The sequence below is a fragment of the Euprymna scolopes genome, chromosome 17 (assembly GCF_053919585.1).
Source record: "Euprymna scolopes isolate OS-2025 chromosome 17, ASM5391958v1, whole genome shotgun sequence".
In the NCBI taxonomy this organism is placed as follows: domain Eukaryota; kingdom Metazoa; phylum Mollusca; class Cephalopoda; order Sepiida; family Sepiolidae; genus Euprymna; species Euprymna scolopes.
Genome location: NC_136498.1, coordinates 80494255 through 80506774, shown reverse-complemented (window position 1 = coordinate 80506774; position 12520 = coordinate 80494255).

Genomic DNA, 12520 nt, shown 5'->3' with positions numbered 1-12520 from the left:
TTATTTTTTTATCAAGATATCATAAAAATACTTTTTATCAAGATAATATACTATTACAAAATATAGGTGACTCAACTTAGGGTTTGTTATTTTCTGAAATATTCCCGGCAGGACCTTTATATCAAAAGACAATCTTTTTAACTTGTGAAAACCTTTGTATGTTATTTGTTAATAATTTTGTACAAATTATTCCAATATTTGTAGATATGCATTGGATAAATCAAGTTTTGGGAATAGTTTTCTTTCATGTAAATATATTTTCAGGTAATGGGTAGTTGTAAGTTTTTAAACAATCGTTTGAGTAATCAGCCCAAACCTGAATTTGTTTTTTTTTTGACATAAAGTGTGAAATGTGTCCAGCATTGTAATCTCTTTTAGTTTAAATACCAAATTTTTTTTCTACACAGTCAAGTTGTTTTTTTCACTTATTTCTTAAGCTGAAAAAGAAGTAAAAGAGGCGCTGGCAGATTCCCTAGACACGGTATGATCAAAGATATCATCTGATAGGTCTTTGATATTGCTGACATCTCAGTAAGCCTCAACAGAAAGGATGGCAAACAGTCCAATGGTCAGACAGTGTTCCACATTGCAAATGGCAAATCACTTCTATGGGATGTGACTTGTGTAGAGAATAGGAACGACCATTAAGACGGGACACACAAAAGAGTGACACCGTCGTCTGATTAGTAGTATATATAGAGCACGCACGCACGCACGCACGCACGCACCGGTAGAAGAACGACGACTACGACAATAGTCGACTCGGAAACCTTACATGGCGCTACGAACAGGATTTATTTTTCAACATAATTTCTTTTGCACGATTTTTGGAGTATAATGGCGTCAGGACAACACGAGGACGGCCAATACATGCAGTTGATTCAACAACTAATAAATCTGCAAAGAGAAAACAATGAGCTTCGCGGAGGGAGTGCCTCGAGTCGGTCTAACACCAAGAAACCAGACCGGCCACGTATCGAACATGGATTCACCGACGCGGACTGGGCGCTTTTCATCGACTCGTGGGCCTGATACAAACAAATGTGCGGCCTTACCGACCCCGTGGAAATCCGCAATGAACTAAGGACAGCCTGCTCAAATGAGGTAAATAGACTTTTATTTGACTTAGTTGGGCCTGGAACCCTCAATTCTGTCACAGAGGAACAACTCTTAAGGCATATACAGTTCATTGCGGTGAAAGGTCTACACCCGGAGGTGCATAGACATAAATTTCATAACATCAGACAACAGACGGGGGAGGGACCCGCACAGTTCTTGGCAAAGCTTCGGTACCAGGCACGGTTTTGCAATTTCATGGTTCTGTGCCCCAACGAGAACTGCCGGCAAGCCGTAAACTATTCGGAGGACATGGTAGCTGGCCAACTCGTAGCTGGTCTGGCAAATGCGGAGTACCAGTGTAAATTGCTGGCCGAAGCAAATATTCTAACCACTGTGGAGCAGAAGCTTCACAGGCTGGTTAGTTTAGAAACTACAGAGACGTCTGCTCCTCAGTTGCAACGAGGCTCAGAGGGACACTCGACTTTTGGCCTACTAACAACCGAGAAAAAACCATCTCGGAAGGAGCAGCCGCTCAAAACCCCTCAGAATAGTCCTTGTGAAGGGTGTGGGAGGACTTCACACCCCAGTGGGTTAAAAGGGCGGAAGAACTGCCCGGCGAGGGGGCTAAAATGTTTTAATTGTGGCGTCACAGGCCACTTACAAAGAGTGTGCCGGAAACAGGAGAGGTCGACGGCGGAGTCAACAAACGATGCCACACGTCAATCGAATATTTTCAGCAGCAGAATGGAGGGGGCACCGGCGTGTTACAATCAAAAAGGTAGAATAGCAGCAGTGCCACACCTTGCATGGAGCAGTGGTGGGTTCAGGAGAAGTCTCCCTGAGCCACCACCCTCATTAATGGTCGCTGTGTCTCTGATACCAGAGTCCCAGGCTAAATTCGGGTGCACTTTGGATTAGGGAGTAAGCCGTCGAAAACACCGCATCCAGGCCATTGCAGATACCGGTGCCCAGACGTGTTCGAGTGGCCCAGAAATATTGAAAATATTAGGGTGCACCAGCAGGATCCTGATACCTACCACCCACAGAATACGGGGAATCACAGACGAACCTCTAGATATCAAGGGGGTGGTCCTGACTCAGATTAAGCTCGGTCAGAAGGAAACGCGACAAGTGGTCTACGTTTCAGAAAACACGTCAGGATTCTACTTGTCAGAATCGGCCCTCAAAGACCTAGGAGTAATCAATCGCGACTTCCCGCATCGAGTATCAAAGGCCGATTTATCGGCTTCAGAAAGTGGGACAGCACCGTGTGGATGTCCGAAAAGAGAATACGTCCCGGAAAAGCCAGCGAGGATCCCGTTTACCCCCACTGGAGATAATAGGGAACGGTTAGAGAAGTGGTTACGTGAACACTTTAAGTCCAGCGCATTCAACACCTGCCCCCATCAACCGTTACAAGTCATGGTAGGGAGGCCGCTGGATATAACTTTTACCCCGGGGGCGAAACCATCGGCCATACACACACCCATTCCAGTCCCTCATCACTGGAAGAAAAGGGTAAAGGATGATTTGGATCGAGATGTTGCGTTGGGTATTATCGAACCGGTACCAGCAGGCACACCTACGATCTGGTGTTCGAGGATGGTAGTCGCTCCAAAGAAAGACGGGTCACCAAGAAGGACGGTAGACCTACAAAAATTGAATGCAGCAACGATGAGAGAGACTCATCACACACCGTCCCCTTTTAATCAGGTGTCCGTGGTGCCTGCCCAAACCAAAAAGACTGTCTTGGACGCATGGAATGGGTACCATAGTCTGCCACTCTCCCCAAAAGCCCGGGACGCGACCATGTTCATAACGGAATGGGGTCGTTATCGGTATCTCAGGGCTCCCCAGGGTTTTCACGCATCCGGAGACGGGTACACGCGCCGGTTCGATGACATCACAGTTGACATGCCTCGAAAGACCCGGTGCATAGACGACACACTCCTATGGGACAGGTCCTTAGAATTGGCTTTCTGGCATACTGTGGACTATATTACCCATTGTGGTAAAAGTGGGATAGTCTTTAACCCTGACAAATTTCAATTTGCTGACGATGAAGTTGAATTTGCCGGCTTTGTGATAACCTCGGACGGCGTGAAGCCAACTAAAAAAATGACGGAGGCTATTCTCAATTTCCCGACCCCAACGAGCATTACTGGGATCAGGTCCTGGTTTGGTTTAGTTAACCAGGTGTCGTATACATTTGCACAGGCCGATATAATGGCCCCTTTTCGAGAGTTGCTGTGGACAAAGAACCGTAAATTTTACTGGGATGACACATTGAATAGACTTTTCGAAGAGTCGAAGAGGAATATCATTCAGAAAATCGAAGAAGGGGTGAAAACCTTCGATATGAACAGAGCGACCTGCCTTTCAACCGACTTCAGTAAGGTTGGCATTGGGTATTTTCTGTTCCAGAAGCATTGCCAATGCCCAACGGAATTAGGTCCCAACTGTGGTAAGGACCACTGGAAGATGATTTTGGCCGGGTCTCGCTTCACGAAAGATGCAGAATCTCGTTATTCCCCTATAGAGGGGGAGGCTCTAGCGCTGATTTATGGCTTGGAGTCTTGTAGGATGTTCATCCTGGGATCCCCAGACCTATTGGTCACCGTGGACCACCAGCCCCTAGTGAAAATTTTCTCGGATCAGATCCTGGAGAATATAAAAAATCCCCGCCTGTTCTCATTCAAGGAGCGGTCGTTGATGTACAGGTTCCAGATTAAGCATGTTCCCGGGAAACTCAACGCAGCACCGGACTGTACATCCCGATACCCGGCGCGGTCAAGACACAGCAGACTAAAGGGCACTGACACTTCCCAGCAAATCGAGGGGAGTATACAAGCATCCATCATAGCTGCATACGCGCATGACCCCAAGTTCCGAGCGATCACCTGGGATAGGATAGTCGCAGCTGCAGCCACCGATGAGGAGTGCCGAACGTTGGCGTCATACATTCAAGACGGGTTCCCAAGGTCACGCCACGAACTGACACCAGAAATCCGGCAATTCTGGCCGATGGCAGACCAACTATATTGTCTGGAAGGGGTACCCATAAAAGGGGACAAAATTTTGATACCAAAACGGCTTAGAGCCGAGGTGTTAGAGGCATTACACTCCGCCCATCAAGGGGCGAATGGTATGTTGGCTAACGCCAGACAACGGTTATTTTGGCATGGTTTAGACGCCAGCATCCGACAAACAAGGGCGCAATGTCGGAGTTGGAATTCGATCGCCCCATCCCAGCCTAGGGAACCACTAATGCCACCCATAAACCCGGAGTTCCCATTTCAAAAGACAGTCACTGACTTGCTAGATATGCATGGGAAAAGTTACATGGTATACGCGGACCGATATACCGGTTGGATTGAGGTCGCACCACTACCATCAGGAAGGGCTGCAGCAGTGTGTAATGCCCTGAGGGTTTGGTTTTGCACGTATGGTGCGCCGGAGGAAATATCATCCGATGGAGGGCCACCATTTGATTCACTAGAATACAAATCGTTCCTAGAAGACTGGGGCGTAAAAAGGCGCATATCATCTGCACATTACCCCCAGAGTAATGGCCGAGCTGAACTGGCCGTAAAAACGGCCAAAAGAATGCTGATGGACTGCGTTGATGGCTACGGACACCTACATCATGATCGGGCAGCACAGGCGATGATGACTCATAGGAATACGCCGAGTCAGGACCTTGGATTGTCGCCGGCGGAAATGCTATATGGTCGAACAGTAAGGGGCCATCTCCCCACACTTCACAAAAAATACTGCATCCACAAGCGTTGGACGGAGACCAGAGATTTGAGAGAGAGGGCGATGGCGAAAAGGCACGTACTTAACAAAGAACAGTACGACATACACAGCCGCCCCCTCCAACAGCTCCGAGTCGGCGAGTCTGTGCAGGTGCAGAATCAGGAGGGACCAAATCCACGACGATGGGCGAAAACTGGGAGAGTCGTCGAGACAATGGGTAACAGGCAGTACAGGATACGGTTGGATGGTAGCGGCAGGATCACATTACGCAATCGCCGTTTCCTCAGGAAAATCAAACCGGTCATGGATACGCCGGAGTATCCACCCACTCAACAACCCCATCAACCACCTCCCCAAACACCAAGAAGGGAGGACAGCAAACCACCGTGCAACATGCATGAGATGATGGAGGTGGAAGAAGCTGATTGTGACACATCAGAAACAGATATGGAGGTGGACCAAGATCCGATCAACCACAAGCCAATGCAGACGAGTCCGGTCCCACGACGCAGCATGAGGGTAACACGAGCACCAAGGCCACTTTCCCCTCAAATGCAAGGACCAACTCACTACTACACGGAATTCTCCAGTCACATGACCACAAAACGACGGTAGTGTGGTCACATGGTGGGGGGAGGGCATGTAGAGAATAGGAACGACCATTAAGACGGGACACACAAAAGAATGACACCGTCGTCTGATTAGTAGTATATATAGAGCACGCACGCACGCACGCACGCACGCACCGGTAGAAGAACGATGACTACGACGATAGTCGACTCGGAAACCTTACAACTTTTTTCAACACATTTGCACACTTATCAGTAACAGAATTGGCAACAAACCCTGGACATGCAGCATCAGTAGAGAAGTGCAAATAATGAAAACATGCTGATTTTTTTCACAAATTTATGTTTCAACTGATGAGTGGGATGATAGGCATCATCACACACAACTTCTTAAACAGCCTTGGTTTGTGAATGATGCGCAATACCAGGGACCATTGTAAACTGACATGACTTTATGAGAACCTCTCCACTGCCACTATTTGTGGAAATATCTCAAGCCTACTCTCAGCCTGCCAATCCAGTATGATATCTGATGAAACTTCCTGATATTTGCATATTGTTTTTGGAAAAGAACATTTTATTAATTAACTATTATTTGCTGCTATTTGAAACTAATTTGTATTCTATCAATAAAAAGCAACAATTTACAAAAAAAAAATCAAAATAATAAGAAAATAATTAGTTACAAATTAGGTTGGGTAAGTAATTTATAAAATATAAATATATTTATCTCTTTTCTGTATATATAGAGTTAAACGGGGATAAATTCTCCTTGGTGCCAAAAGGATTGAAAGCACTATAAATATTGTGCATATGTTTATTCAAAAATAAAAAATATATATAATTGATTTCTGTCAGATTGGTGATGATGAATTTCGTGTTGATCTACTCGTATGTGATATTAACAAAAACATTATATTGTTTAATGAAACTTTTTCTTAAATAAAACTCCAATTTTCTTATATAAAAGTTTAATTTTAATTGTAAACTTAATTTGCTGTTGTATCTTTTCAAGTGCTAAATATTACTATTAGTAGTAGCATACTTTAAAAATCCATTTTTAAATGTTTAAATACAATTGTCCTATATTTAAACCAGTCAAATACAAAATTTGAGAATATTTAAAATAATATCTTTTAATGTAAATAAACATTTTAAATGCATTTTTAAAAGTAAAACTATAATCTTAGCTTTCTCCACTCATTGCATTCTATTCATGTATTTTTTTTTTTTTTTTTTACACACCTTCTTTACAACAACGCACCTGAATATCCAATAGTTCCTGGCTGTACTGGGACAATCTTCTTATTCATCTGATCTTTATTCGTATGATTTTTTTTTCTTCAACCTCCAGATGATGATGGTATGAATGCCACTGAGAAGGCCACAATGACAGAGCTAAGATCAATCCTAGAATAATCATCCCAGTAGAGCATAGAAACATGGTAGAGGAGGAGGGAAAGAGAGGTAGGATGACTTTGAAGCGAAAACCATGTAGATTTTTGTTTGGAATTGAAAAAAAAATCTCTTACATTTCATATACATTTTGTATATATATAATTAAATAATTTTATTCTAACTCGTTTAAAAAAAAAACTTGCAATGAGTTATCTATACAAATTTGTTTTCAGCCTGAAAATAAAAGAAGCTCAATATATATTATGGACTAACATTTCAGCCCAGGTGTTTGGAGGTGTATGTTGAGCAAAAAAAAAAAAAAAAAAGCGGTCAATTTCTTTAATTTGGCCCCCATTATTATCCCTTAACATTTATTGTTTGGGGCTCAAATCAAGTTAAGTTAGATCCATGTCCAAGGAACCTATATCTAAAATTTCAAGTGTTTAAACCTAAAATTGGCGGAGGAGTTTGGCAGAGTTCTCAAAGGTCAAATCGTTGAACTTTGACCCCTTAACAGCCAAATTTCTGGCCAAAAACGGATTACGAAGATTTTCCCAAATCTCAGTACCCTGTATATCAAATTTCGAGGCTGTAGACTTAAAATTGACAGAGTTATTGCGTAGGGAAATGTAAACACACAGACAGACACACAGATACGTTCACTTTTATAGATATATTAGCATTTCAGCCTGGCGTTGCCCGGGTGTTTGGATGTGTGTGTTAAGCAAAAAAAAAAAAAAAGTGGTAGTAGGAAGGCAGGCTCGAACCCGAAAAGAACAGGAAAAAACCCTGATGTCTTTGCGGTTACTACCATCGCCAAACCTGAAGTGACTCATGTTTAAATTAAGGCTAGACAATCAAAAGCATAGTATAACTTCCAAAAATATCGGCGAAAAAAAGCCAATTTTTCGATATTTGTTGTATGAAAATTCGAACTTTAAAACGATACTGATCTTGGAAAAATCCGTCGCCTTTGTCAAAAGTTTTAGGCACACATGTAAACATACATACATTTATATAATGGTAACTGAAAATTTTCGACCCAAACTGATGAAAAACCTTGCCCTATCTCTGAATACCCTTTATGTAAAATTTCAAATGTTTAGACCAGAAATTGTCTGAGTAATTTGGTAGAGACTGCAGAGGTCAAATTTTTTTTAAACTTTGACCTCTATTATGATCCCTTAAAATTTATTGTTTTGGGCTCAAATCAAGTTATTAAGTTAGATCCATGTACAAGAAACCTATATCTAAAATTTCAAGTGTTTAGACCAAAATTGTTGGAGGAGTTTGGTAGAGTTCTCAAAAGTTACATCGTGGAACTTTGACCCCTTAACAGCCAAATTTCTGGTTGAAAACCGATCACAAAGATTTTCCCAAATCTCAGTACCCTGTATATCAAATTTCGAGTCTGTAGACTAAAAATTGATAGAGTTATTGCATAGGGAAATGTACAGACAGACACACAGACACGTTCACTTTTATAGATATATAGATAAAGGACAGTCATCCGTCTGTCTGTCTGTCTGTCTGTATGTATATCCATCTAAACTAAAAAAATTACAAAACAAATACTGACAAGTTGATATTTTCTTGTTTGGCATAACCCTGAATAAATACTATCCATAGTTAAAAAAACAAAAAAAAACAAAGTAAAGTTTACATTCTTTGGCCTAAAACTGGTACAGATTTTGTCAGTGAGGAGCTGTTTTCCAGATTAAAGAGAAATGACTGATTATTTTTAAAGTGTCAATTCTGTTATGCTAACTCATTCATCAAGGAATCTACATAGGGGAGAGTTGTCTATGTGTGTCTAGAGAGAGAAATGGTCTGAGCAAAGAAGAAAGAGAGGAGTTTGGAGAGGAAGGAGAAAAAGAGAAAGATAGAAGTTTTAAGTAAAATATGTTACACTTTTGCTTCAGGCAACATTGGATAACCCTGCTAGTCTTTCAGTAAGATAGATCTAATATATAGTTGTTTATCAATTAAAATGCATTTTAATCAAGTTTTTTATTTTTTTTATTTTTTACAAATGGAGTCACCACTTGTCAAGGCCTAGAGGCCACTCGAGGATAAGGGTTAATGAGTATCAGTAGTCAATGGGAAAATGTTGTAGTAATCATTAGTAGTCAAAATATGGTAAATTGGATTACTTAAAGGGATGGCTGAAGAACTTGTTCATATTGGATTTGAAGACGATTATATTGTAGTCAGTTGGAAAGCAGGAAAACGGAACAGAGTTCCACAGGTGTGCAGTTCTAAGAAAGAAGCTTTGTTAATGGAATCTACATTTAGATTTAGGCACAGATAAAGAGTGGAGGAAATTATTGATAGTGGTTTCAGCTAGACAAGTGATTTTTTGTGAAAATTAGGCCAAGGGGCACCATAGATTAAAGCTCAGACGAGCACTTGCCATAAAAATAACAACAAAGCAGAGACCGGCTCGCAACGTCTCTTCTGTAGAAAAGAAGTTGCAGGGAAGAGAAGAGGGCATCCCTCACTAAGCTACAAAATCTATTTTGAACTCTATCAAGGCAGATAAGCTGCTTCTAGCAGCTCCTGTCCATCAGTATTTCACCCTTGGACATACTTGGCTCTTATACAGGTAGAGAATTGCATCAGCAGTGAGATATCTACTGGAGCGATAGAATGATCCCACCATTTTGCCAGAGACCTTGGCAACCGATTTGATGTACATGTTCCATCTCAGATCAGGAGTAACAGTCAGACCTAGAAGCTTGTCAAAACATAGAGCTTCCCCAAGATGAGAACCATTTATTTCGATTGGTGCCAAATGGGGATCAGAGCATTGATGATGGAAAAATAGAAGCTTGGTTTTAGATGCAATAAAATTAAGTAGCTACCACTATCCCCATTGCACCACATGATCAAGATCAGAGAAGAGAGAATCAGAGAGAGCTTGGTCATTTATGGCCTTTGAAGTGTTGCCATAAATGGTATTGTTGTCAGCATAAATGTCTATGAATGATCTTAGGATGTGATTTGGGAGATCATTGATGTAGATCAGAAAGAGAGTTGGGCCCAGGATAGACTCCTAAGAGACCCCAGAATTAATACTGTGAGCTTCTGATTTCTGCCTATCAACCTTTACTCTTATTTGTCTCTTGTTTCCGAAATTCAACCGACTTAACTTTATGGTGACTAACCTGACTGACTGTCAAACTTAGCAGTCAGGATATGTGCTCTCATTCAAATTCTGTCTGCCTCTTTTTCTGAAATTCAGTCTTATATAGATGTTATCATTGTTTAATTATCTTAGCCTCAAAACTTTTGTGCTTCTTTAAATTTCATCTGAACTGTTAAATATATTTTAGTTGAGAGGGATGGTATCCATCTGAAATAGACATTACTTTCTCTAGAAATAAACATATCTCTTTTGCCAGAAGTAGTCATTTCTAGATGGCATTTTCCAAAAGACCTCAACGGCTGGATTGGATCATTAAATACAAGAATATAATAATGCTGCTAATGCATGCATAGTTCTACATATTTTACTGTTTCTATCGCAAGCTTAACAATGCATGGGCTTGGAGTCTATATTCGTAACACTCTCCCCCTGACTAGAGAAACAAAATAGAAACCGACGACCAGAATTTTATGCTTCAGACCAAACATGCAACATAATATTAGCTACTTGTATTTTCAAGTACAGGACTATACTCTAATAAACAAAGTCTCTGACAGCATAGATATAGCACTCTCCCTAAATACTAGCGCACAAGTACATGTATTTGGTGACTTCAATATCCACCACATTAACTAGCTTGGATTCTCTACTTACACAGACGTAGCTGGTATCACAACACATAGCTTCTCTATATCTCATTCCCTATCAGAGACCACATTTCCTAGACCAGCAAGATCAACATGCCTCACTTATAGATCTATTTCTGACCACAGTTAACAAATGCCCACAGTCCACTCGGGAATGCTGATCACGCTGTGATAATGGTAGAAATCACCCTAAATTCTCAACCCAAAACTGAAGACCCACTCCTCAAAACAATGATGTATTACAAAAAGGCTAAGTAGGAAGCCATCAGAGATCCCATCAAAGATGCCCCATGGGGAAATATCTTTTCTCTCCCAGCTGAATAGTGCGCAAATGAGACCACTAAATGGTTCAAAACTGCAATTGAAGCACATGTTCCCGCACAGAAATTGTATAGCAAACCTCACTCTCTCCAATGGTTTACTTCTACTTGTGCAGCTACCATTGCTCAAAGGCAGCACGTGTAACGCAGATTCAACTGACATAAGTCCAGTTCAAACAGACAGAAGTATATAGAAGCTAGAAGTAATTGTAAGAGAGAAATAGTGACAGCTAAGACAGAATACACAGAAACCACCAGAAAACGCATCAAGCACAGAAATTAGGAACCCGTAACATAACAGTGTAAATAATGGGCAGTCAACAATTCCCCCACAATCATGAGGTTGTTTGCATGGCAACTGAGAAGGCTAACCTGCTTGCCAGTCGGTTTGCCTCAAACTCCACATTTGACCCGTCATACCACTCTCTCCCTAACTTTCCTTTGCGGACAGACACCACACTAGACGATTTGAAAATCACCTCATCTCAGGTACATGGTATCATAAAAAACCTAGACACCTCAAAAGCATGTGGACCCGATCTCATCCAGCTGTGCTATTAAAAAAATCCTCCGCTGAAATTGCTCCAGTTCTCTCCAAACTTTACAATAAATGCTTTAATGAATCTTGCTTTCCTGACTGCTGAAAAACTGCTTCTGTGGTACCAGTTTTCAAGAATTCTGGCAAAAGAACTGACTCATTAAATTATCGTCCCATTAGCCTTCTACTGCTTTTCGCCAAAATATTTGAGTCCTTAATTAATCAAGCTCTTGTCCATCACCTTACAGCTTCTAAACTTCTGACCAACAATCAATATGGATTTAGGCAAGCCCGTTCCACAGCAGATATCCTAACTAATCTCTGAACGTATGTACCGTTCACTGGACAAAACAGGGGAAGGCAGAGTGGTATCCCTCGATATATCTAAGGCTTCTTACAGGGTGTGGCATGATGGTCTTCTAAGGAAAATTAGATCATATGGTATTACTGGAAGAATACATAATGTAATTAAATCCTTCTAAAGTAAAACAAAACTCCAGGTTGTCCTCGACGGTTGTACATCTAAACAATATGATATAAATGAGGGAGTACCTTAGACCTTTATTATTCTTGATATTCATAAATGACCTCCCTGTTAAAATTGTTTCTGAGATGGGTATATTTGCTGATGACACCACTCTCTATAACAGGCATGAGGGGAAAACAAATGAACACGTTTCTCAGAAAATGGTAGAAACACTAGAGGATGACCTCCAATCTGTAGTGGAATGGGGACAAAAATGGATGATCACATTCAATGCTGCCAAAACAAAGCTTGTTTCCTTCAATAATTACAAGAAACCTCTACCACCAATAGCAATGGCCATGAACACATTATCTGAAAGTACTTCCTTTAAACTCTTCAGCCTAACGTTTACACAAACACTAGAAACAAATGGATGTTTATTCAAAATCCAACTTATTTTCCCAGGTTATTTTAATCTAACAAGCCATCATATTCACATGTACTAGAGATGTAGGTATTTTTAATCATCCTATCGACACTTCCTATATATTCATACGCATACATAAATCTTTTTTCACACTTCATAGAAATTAGTCCCAAACTAATATAAATATAA